This window comes from Rutidosis leptorrhynchoides, chromosome 8 (assembly GCF_046630445.1).
Source record: "Rutidosis leptorrhynchoides isolate AG116_Rl617_1_P2 chromosome 8, CSIRO_AGI_Rlap_v1, whole genome shotgun sequence".
Lineage (NCBI taxonomy): Eukaryota > Viridiplantae > Streptophyta > Magnoliopsida > Asterales > Asteraceae > Rutidosis > Rutidosis leptorrhynchoides.
The window spans coordinates 42414465-42425810 of NC_092340.1; the positions used below are offsets into that span (position 1 = coordinate 42414465).

At 33.0% G+C, this 11346-nt stretch overlaps 1 non-coding gene across 1 annotated transcript; it reads right to left on the bottom strand.

Moving 5' to 3' along the window:
* Window positions 1-8123: 8123 nt before the first annotated feature.
* On the bottom strand, window positions 8124-8230 carry LOC139865301 (small nucleolar RNA R71). Its single transcript, XR_011764827.1, has one exon. It is a non-coding gene; the product is annotated as a small nucleolar RNA R71 (small nucleolar RNA).
* Between the last annotated feature and the right edge of the window lie 3116 nt (window positions 8231-11346).

Genomic DNA, 11346 nt, shown 5'->3' on the forward strand with positions numbered 1-11346 from the left:
AGAAAGCGTTTCAGTTATTGAAGAAAAAGCTAACTACGGCACCTATATTGTCATTGCCTGAAGGGAATGATGATTTTGTGATTTATTATGACGCATCAAAGCAAGGTCTCGGTTGTGTATTAATGCAACGAACGAAGGTGATTGCTTATGCGTCTAGACAATTGAAGATTCACGAACAAAATTATACGACGCATGATTTGGAATTAGGCGCAGTTGTTTTTGCATTAAAGACTTGGAGGCACTACTTATATGGGGTCAAAAGTATTATATATACTGACCACAAAAGTCTTCAACACATATTTAATCAGAAACAACTGAATATGAGGCAGCGTAGGTGGATTGAATTATTGAATGATTACGACTTTGAGATTCGTTACCACCCGGGGAAGGCAAATGTGGTAGTCGATGCCTTGAGCAGGAAGGACAGAGAACCCATTCGAGTAAAATCTATGAATATAATGATTCATAATAACCTTACTACTCAAATAAAGGAGGCGCAATAAGGAGTTTTAAAAAAGAGAAATTTAAAGGATGAAATACCCAAAGGATCGGAGAAGCATCTTAATATTCGGGAAGACGGAACCCGGTATAGGGCTGAAAGGATTTGGGTACTAAAATTTAGAGATATGAGAGAAATGGTACTTAGAGAAGCTCATAAAACCAGATACTCAATACATCCTGGAACGGGGAAGATGTACAAGGATCTCAAGAAACATTTTTGGTGGCCGGGTATGAAAGCCGATGTTGCTAAATACGTAGGAGAATGTTTGACGTGTTCTAAGGTCAAAGCTGAGCATCAGAAACCATCAGGTCTACTTCAACAACCCGAAATCCCGGAATGGAAATGGGAAAACATTACCATGGATTTCATCACTAAATTGCCAAGGACTGCAAGTGATTTTGATACTATTTGGGTAATAGTTGATCGTCTCACCAAATCAGCACACTTCCTGTCAATAAGAGAAGATGACAAGATGGAGAAGGTAGCACGAATGTATTTGAAGGAAGTCATCTCCAGACATGGAATACCAATCTCTATTATCTCTGATAGGGATGGCAGATTTATTTCAAGATTCTGGCAGACATTACAGCAAGCATTAGGAACTCGTCTAGACATGAGTACTGCCTATCATCCACAAACTGATGGGTAGAGTGAAAGGACGATACAAACGCTTGAAGATATGCTACGAGCATGTGTTATTGATTTCAGAAACAGTTGGGATCGACATCTACCGTTAGCAGAATTTTCCTACAACAACAGCTACCATTCAAGCATTGAGATGGCGCCGTTTGAAGCACTTTATGGTAGAAAGTGCAGGTCTCCGATTTGTTGGAGTGAAGTGGGGGATAGACAGATTATGGGTCCGGAGATTATACAAGAAACTACCGAGAAGATCATCCAAATTCAACAACGGTTGAAAACCGCCCAAAGTCGACAAAAGAGCTACGCTGACATTAAAAGAAAAGATATAGAATTTGAAATTGTAGAGATGGTCATGCTTAAAGTTGCACCTTGGAAAGGCGTTGTTCGATTTAGTAAACGAGGGAAATTAAATCCAAGGTATATTGGACCATTCAAGATTATTGATCGTGTCGGACCAGTAGCTTACCGACTTGAGTTACCTCAACAACTCGCGGCTGTACATAACACTTTCCACGTCTCAAATTTGAAGAAATGTTTTGCTAAAGAAGATCTCACTATTCCGTTAGATGAAATCCAAATCAACGAAAAACTCCAATTCATCGAAGAACCCGTCGAAATAATGGATCGTGAGGTTAAAAGACTTAAGCAAAACAAGATACCAATTGTTAAGGTTTGATGGAATGCTCATAGAGGACTTGAGTTCACCTGGGAGCGTGAAGATCAGATGAAGAAGAAATACCCGCATCTATTTCCAGAAGATTCGTCAACACCTTCAACAGCTTAAAATTTCGGGACGAAATTTGTTTAACGGGTAGGTACTGTAGTGACCCGAACTTTTCCATGTTTATATATATTAATTGAGATTGATATTTACATGATTAAATGTTTCCAACATGTTAAGCAATCAAACTTGTTAAGACTTGATTAATTGAAATATGTTTCATATAGACAATTGACCACCCAAGTTGACCGGTGATTCACGAACGTTAAAACTTGTAAAAACTATATGATGACATATATATATGGATATATATATATAGTTAACATGATACTATGATAAGTAAACATATCATTAAGTATATTAACAATGAACTACATATGTAAAAACAAGACTACTAACTTAATGATTTTTAAACTAAACATATATGTAACGATTATCGTTGTAAAGACATTTAATGTATATATATCATATTAAGAGATATTCATACATGATAATATCATGATAATATAATAATTTAAAATCTCATTTGATATTATAAACATTGGGTTAACAACATTTAACAAGATCGTGAACCTAAAGGTTTCAAAACAACACTTACATGTAACGACTAACGATGACTTAACGACTCAGTTAAAATGTATATACATGTAGTGTTTTAATATGTATTTATATACTTTTGAAAGACTTCAATACACTTATCAAAATACTTCTACTTAACAAAAATGCTTACAATTACATTCTCGTTCAGTTTCATCAACAATTCTACTCGTATGCACCCGTATTCGTACTCGTACAATACACCGCTTTTAGATGTATGTACTATTGGTATATATACTCCAACGATCAGCTCTTAGCAGCCCATGTGAGTCACCTAACACATGTGGGAACCATCATTTTCCAACTAGCATGAAATATCTCATAAAATTACAAAAATATGAGTAATCATTCATGACTTATTTACATGAAAACAAAATTACATATCCTTTATATCTAATCCATACACCAACGACCAAAAACACCTACAAACACTTTCATTCTTCAATTTTCTTCTTCTAATTGATCTCTCTCAAGTTCTATCTTCAAGTTCTAAGTGTTCTTCATATATTCTACAAGTTCTAGTTACATAAAATCAAGAATACTTTCAAGTTTGCTAGCTCACTTCCAATCTTGTAAGGTGATCATCCAACCTCAAGAAATCTTTGTTTCTTACAGTAGGTTATCATTCTAATACAAGGTAATAATCATATTCAAACTTTGGTTTAATTTCTATAACTATAACAATCTTATTTCAAGTGATGATCTTACTTGAACTTGTTTTCGTGTCATGATTCTGCTTCAAGAACTTCGAGCCATCCAAGGATCCGTTGAAGCTAGATCTATTTTTCTCTTTTACAGTAGGTTTATCCAAGGAACTTAAGGTAGTAATGATGTTCATAACATCATTCGATTCATACATATAAAGCTATCTTATTCGAAGGTTTAAACTTGTAATCACTAGAACATAGTTTAGTTAATTCTAAACTTGTTCGCAAACAAAAGTTAATCCTTCTAACTTGACTTTTAAAATCAACTAAACACATGTTCTATATCTATATGATATGCTAACTTAATGATTTAAAAACTGGAAACACGAAAAACACCGTAAAACCGGATTTACGCCGTCGTAGTAACACCGCGGGCTGTTTTGGGTTAGTTAATTAAAAACTATGATAAACTTTGATTTAAAAGTTGTTATTCTGAGAAAATGATTTTTATTATGAACATGAAACTATATCCAAAAATTATGGTTAAACTCAAAGTGGAAGTATGTTTTCTAAAATGGTCATCTAGACGTCGTTCTTTCGACTGAAATGACTACCTTTACAAAAATGACTTGTAACTTATTTTTCCGACTATAAACCTATACTTTTTCTGTTTAGATTCATAAAATAGAGTTCAATATGAAACCATAGCAATTTGATTCACTCAAAACGGATTTAAAATGAAGAAGTTATGGGTAAAACAAGATTGGATAATTTTTCTCATTTTAGCTACGTGAAAATTGGTAACAAATCTATTCCAACCATAACTTAATAAACTTGTATTGTATATTATGTAATCTTGAGATACCATAAACACGTATACAATGTTTCGACCTATCATGTCGACACATCTATATATATTTCGGAACAACCATAGACACTCTATATGTGAATGTTGGAGTTAGCTATACAGGGTTGAGGTTGATTCCAAAATATATATAGTTTGAGTTGTGATCAATACTGAGATACGTATACACTGGGTCGTGGATTGATTCAAGATAATATTTATCGATTTATTTCTGTACATCTAACTGTGGACAACTAGTTGTAGGTTACTAACGAAGACAGCTGACTTAATAAACTTAAAACATTAAAATATATTAAAAGTGTTGTAAATATATTTTGAACATACTTTGATATATATGTATATATTGTTATAGGTTCGTGAATCCACCAGTGGCCAAGTCTTACTTCCCGACGAAGTAAAAATCTGTGAAAGTGAGTTATAGTCACACTTTTAAAATCTAATATTTTTGGGATGAGAATACATGCAGGTTTTTTTTAAATGATTTACAAAATAGACACAAGTACGTGAAACTACATTCTATGGTTGAATTATCGAAATCGAATATGCCCCTTTTTATTAAGTCTGGTAATCTAAGAATTAGGGAACAGACACCCTAATTGACGCGAATCCTAAAGATAGATCTATTGGGCCTAACAAATCCCATCCAAAGTACGGTATGCTTTAGTACTTCAAAATTTATATCATATCCGAAGGGTGTCCCGGAATGATGGGGATATTCTTATATATGCATCTTGTTAATGTCGGTTACCAGGTGTTCACCATATGAATGATTTTTATCTCTATGTATGGGATGTGTATTGAAATATGAAATCTTGTGGTCTATTATTATGATTTGATATATATATAGGTTAAACCTATAACTCACCAACATTTTTGTTAACGTTTTAAGCATGTTTATTCTCAGGTGATTATTAAGAGCTTCCGCTGTCGCATACTTAAATAAGGACGAGATTTGAAGTCCATGCTTGTATGATATTGTGTAAAAACTGCATTCAAGAAACTTATTTTGTTGTAACATATTTGTATTGTAAACCATTATGTAATGGTCGTGTGTAAACAGGATATTTTAGATTATCATTATTTGATAATCTACGTAAAGCTTTTTAAACCTTTATTGATGAAATAAAGGTTATGGTTTGTTTTAAAATGAATGCAGTCTTTGAAAAACGTCTCATATAGAGGTCAAAACCTCGCAACGAAATCAATTAATATGGAACGTTTTTAATCAATAAGAACGGGACATTTCACGGTGGGCGGGATATTTATAGATATTAATAATTGTTCATTTGACCGGGAACGGGGGAATGGATTAATAGACTATGGACTAATTAAAACAGGGGTGGATTACATTCAAGGGTAATTGGTGTAATTGATAATAAAGTATTAATACCTTGGATTACATACAGTCGATAACCTGGTGTAGTTATTGACAAGTATTAATACATTGTTACAGTCCGAATCCTTAACTAGTTGGAATGTTTGACTTCGGGTATAAGGTTAATTTGATGAAGAGCACCTATTATAATTATAACCGATGAACTATTATGGACATAAAACCAAATGGGTATCAAATAATCCAGGCCAAAGGACAATTAACCCAGGGTAATAAATTACAATCAAAACGTCAAACATCATGATTACGGAAGTTTAAATAAGCATAATTATTTTATTTCATATCTCATCGTACTTTTATTTACCGTCATTTTAATTACTGTCATTTTATTTACTTGCAACTTTAATTATCCTCATTTACTTTACACATTAAATTAAATTAGTTTTAATATATTTTGCATTAGGTTTTGACTGTGATCTATGTTTTAAAATCGACAAACCGGTCATTAAACGGTAAAACCCCCCTTTTATAATAATAATAAGATTACTACTTATATATATATTTGTATAAATATAAAATATAGTACGTTTCCAATCGACCTCCCTGTGTAACGAACCGGACTTACCCAAAGCTAAACTACTCTACGATTAGGTACACTGCCTATAAGTGTTGTAGCAAGGTTTAAGTATATCCATTCTATAAATAAATAAATAACTTGTGTAAATCGTATCGTATTTAATAGTATTTTGTAATAAAAATATAACTATTTCCTACTACACCTCGCACACATCAAGTATCAGTTTTTGGCGCCGCTGCCGGGGACGCCGAAGCGAAACACTATATAAAAAAAATATATATATAAATTTTAATCTATTGTAAAAATATAATTTTTTTTAGTTTTAAAAATATAAAAAGATAAAAATATAAAAATAAAAAAATAAAAAAAGTTATAGTTTTAAAATTTTGTTATAAAAGTGTTTTAATTATAAGTTTTTAAAAATAAGTTTATTTTTATTTTAAATAATTTATCTATATATTATTTTATAAAATATAAAATAAGTAAAAAAAATATATATATATATATATATATAATTGAATTCGGGCCAGGTCACTGTAGCAACCCAACCCATTTGGCCTGGAAAACTTTTCCATGCGATCGCATGGAAAAATCACAGAACCTCATGCGGTCGCATGAGGTCTGTTAACAGACCCAACCTTGGCATCATTAATTACGATTTAGGGTTAATTTTATTAATATTATTATTAATTAAGATTAGGGTTTAATTAGTTTATTATTTAGTTTACGTTTTAATTAATTTGATATATTTAAGTTTTTATTAGTTTTTATTAATATAAAAATTAATACTTTTATAAAATAATTATATAAAAATAATATTTTTTATAAAAATTGTATTTTTATCATTTTAGTTAAAATTTGTATTTTTATCATTTATTCGTAATTGTTATAATTATTGTTCGTAATTAGTTTTAATTTAGTTTTTGCCGTAGTTAATTTTATATTTCTAGATTTTTAAGTTTTGCCGTAATTCTCCCTTAAAGTCTTTTTCTTAGAACTAGATTTTAAGAGCCTTAGAATTTTACGACAACGCTTTGCGCTTTAGTAAATTTATAGATTTTAGTGCCTATTAAGAAATTGCCGTTTTCCGAATAGAATTGCATTTAAGTTTTAATACCTTTAGATTTAAGACTTTAGTCGCAACTTTTAGTTTTAAGTTTTTAGACGCTAAGCTTTAGACGTAAAATTTTAGTTTCTAATTTTTAGACTTTTGTTTTTCGCTTGTTTATTTTCGACTACTTGTTTTTCGACACGCTTTTTCTTTTTTTTTTTACGCGCTAGTTTTTAGGACATAGATTTTTCTTTAAAATTTTCGACGAAAAATTATTGAAAGTGGTTAAATCAATAGACCCCAATTTTCTGATTCGTAGTAATAGTTGAATTTGTTAGTGGCTGAGTTGTGGATTTTTCGATTTAAAGGATCCTGGCTCCCTGCTACATCTATTGACTATTCAAAGCGTTGGCAAAATCAGAAAAGTCTATTAATTTGATAACTTAAATAATTTTTACATTTATAACTAATAGGTTACATAAGTGAATGCACCGAGCAAAACGTTCACCACCTTTTATACGTTCACCACCTGTAACTCGATCAAGACATCTAGCCAATATTGTCGCCGTTGATTTTTCTTTAGAATCGTCATCTAGTCAAACAAGTACTCCAACTCAAATTTCCGATAATCCAATTTTTGAACCCAATTTCACAATTGAGAACCCGGAGGATATTCAAGGACAATTCGAAGGTCCTGAACCACTAATAACTCCTCCTGAACCACAAATTATTCATCCAGAGATTATCGAGGAAGAAACTGTTAAATCATAATCTTCTAGTGATTCAGATTCAACGAATTTAAATATGGAAATAACAGAACCTCAAAGTATGGAAGACCAAATGAGAGCCACACGCACGGGCCAAGGTCATGCCATTAATCAACCAGATGTTAGAACACAAGATTTTGAAATCAAAGGACAAATCCTACACATGATCACCAATCAATGCCAATTTAGTGGTACAACAAAAGAAGATCCAAACGAATATCTTCGAACTTTTAATAGAATCTGTAATCTATTTAAAATTTGAGAAATCGAGGATGAAACGATCTATCTTATGTTGTTCCCCTGGACTTTAAAGGGGGAAGCTAAAGATTGGTTAGAATCATTACCTGAAGGAGTGATTGATTCATGGGATATTTTAGTTGAAAAATTTCTTCAAAGATTCTTTCCGGCATCTAAAGCCGTGAGACTTCAAGGAGAAATTGCCACGTTCATGTAAAAGCCAAATGAAACGTTATATGAGGCATGAACAAGATTCAGGAAAATGTTGAGAGGATGTCCTCAACATGGTTTAGACACTTTTCAAATAGTTCAAATATTTTACAAAGGCGTCGACGTCGCTACAAGAAAAGATATCGACGCAGCCGCTGGTGGTTCCATTATGAAGAAAACCGCAACCGAAGCTCACAAAATTATTGATAATACAGCCTCCCACTCACATGAGTGGCACCAGGAAAAAGATATCTTTCATTCATCTAAAGCGGCTAGAGCCGATTCTAGCCATGACTTTGATTCCATTTCTGCAAAGTTAGATTCTTTCGAAAGAAAAATGGAAAAGATGACTAAAGATATTCACGCAATACGAATTAGTTGTGAGCAGTGTGGAGGACCACATTTGACAAAAGATTGTCTCAGTATGGAACAAACGATGGAACAAAGAGAAAATGTTTCCTACATGAACCAAAGGCCGAGAAATAATTATCAAAATAATTATCAACCGCCAAGGCCAAACTTCACTCGAAATCAAAACTTTCCTTACAATCAAAATGCTCAACACAACAACCAACAAGGTCCTAGTAATCAACAAGTATCTAATAATACTTACAATCATCAAAGACCTGGTTTCTTTAATAAACCATCACAAACCGATGAGAAAAAGATAAACTTGGACAAAATGATGGCAAAGTTAATGGAATCTCAAACACAACTAATGACATCTCAAAAACAAACTAATGAACAAAATGCTCAAGCATTTAGAAATCAACAAGCTTTAATCCAAAATCTAGTACAAGAAGTAAGTAACCTAGCAAGGTTAATAGGTGAAAGAAAATCGGGGAGTCTACCTAGCGGTACAAATGCTAACCCCCGAAATGAAATAGTTAAAGCCATTACCACACGAAGTGGTATGACACTTAATCCACCTGAAATACCTGAAAGTTCTGATAACTCTATTCCTATTTCCGAGGCACCACAGCCTGAGCAAGATAAGGAACAAGAACCGGTAGTTGAAAAGGTTAATGAAGATAACACAGTTAAGGCAAAGCCTTATGTTAAACCATACCAACCACCACTTCCTTACCCGAGTAAAATGAGAAAAGAAAGACTTGAAGCCGAGCAATCTAAATTCTTGGATATGTTCGAACAAATAAATATCAATCTTCCTTTTATTGATGTGATTTCAGGAATGCCAAGATACGCTAAATTTCTGAAAGATCTAATCACAAATAGAAGGAAAATGGAAGAACTCTCGGCTGTCACAATGAATGCTAATTGTTCTGCAGTGCTGTTGAATAAGATACCAGAAAAATTATCAGATCCAGGAAGTTTCACAATTTCATGTTTTCTGGGTAGTCTTAGTTCAATAGAAGCATTGGCAGACTTAGGTGCTAGTATAAATTTAATGCCGTATTTATTATACGCTAAACTAGACCTTGGAGATTTAAAACCAACACGAATAAACATACAACTAGCCGACCGATCAATAAAATATCCTAGAGGGATAATGGAGAATATGCTAGTAAAAGTTGGTACGTTAGTATTTTCAGTAGACTTTGTTATTCTGGATATGGAAGAAGATTCTCGAGTTTCTCTTATATTAGGAAGACCATTCTTAAACACGGCTAAAGCAATAATAGACGTGTTCAATAAGAAACTGACCCTAAGTATAGAGGACGAAAGTGTAACATTTTCTGTTGACAAAGCCATGAAACAATCTCAATCTGCGGATGATTCATGTTATTATGTTCAAACCATAGATTCACATACAGAATTGTTACAAGAATTTCCAGAATTACAAGGAACAGGAGAATGTTCTTTAGAAGAAGGAACAGAACCAATTGATGAAGCTAGTCAAATCTTAAACCATTGTCACACAGGACCAACAGGAGGGCATTATGGGCCTCAACTCACAGCAAGAAAAGTTTACGACGCTGGATTCTATTGGCCTTCAATTTTCAAAGACGCACACCTTCTTTGTAAATCCTGTAATGCATGTCAAAGGGCCGGAAAAATAAGTCAACGTGATGAAATGCCACAAAATGTCATTCAAGTATGTGAAGTTTTTGACGTTTGGGGTATTGACTTTATGGGTCCATTTCCAAAATCTCATAATAATCTCTACATTCTCGTTGCCGTTGATTATGTATCTAAATGGGCGGAACCACAAGCTCTCCCAACTAACGATGCACGAGTTGTAGTCAACTTCTTAAAACGTCTTTTTGCTAGGTTTGGAACACCGAAAGCTTTAATAAGTGATCGAGGTACTCATTTCTGTAACAATTAACTTGAGAAAGTTCTCAAAAGATATGAAGTAACTCATAAAATCTCGACCACTTATCATCCACAAATAAGTGGACAAGTTGAAAATACCAATCGAGCATTAAAACGTATTTTAGAGAAAACTGTAGGAGCAAATCCGAAGGAATGGTCCATGAAATTGGAGGATGCACTCTGGGCTTTTAGAACAGCCTACAAAACTCCAATTGGCACCACACCTTTTAAACTCGTTTACGGAAAAGCATGTCACCTTCCAGTAGAAATTGAGCACAAAGCATTTTGAGCTTTGAAGACATGTAATCTGGATTTGCATGAAGCTGGTCGCCTACAGTTAAGTCAATTAAACGAATTAGAAGAATTAAGACAAGATGCTTATGAAAATTCGTCAATCTATAAAGAAAGAACGAAGAAATGGCATGATAAAAGAATCAAAAATTCAAAAGAATTTAAGGAAGGAGACCGAGTTCTTCTTTTCAATTCACGATTCAAGCTATTTCCTAGAAAATTAAAATCAAGATGGTCTGGACCATTCATAGTCAAAAGAGTTTTCCCGTACGGAACAATAGAGTTAATAAATTCAAACGGGATTGAATTTAAAGTTAATGGTCACTGAGTTAAATATTACATAAATGGTCCGATAGAATTTGAAAATGATTTCAATTTCAATTTCAAAGCAAACCCTCAGAATGAAAAAATAAACATGCTTTCAACAAGATCTGAAAAACCAATATCGGAAGATAAGGAGATTTCAAATTTGAGTGATGAAGAAGAAATTTTATATAAACCTCCCATTCCAAGAAAAGAGCACCCGAAAAAGATAGAAAAACCAACTCCACCTTCTAAATTAGGAGACCCGGGTGAATTTATCATTTCTTGTTTGCTTAGTGATTGTGCTATGTATAATGCGTTAGCAG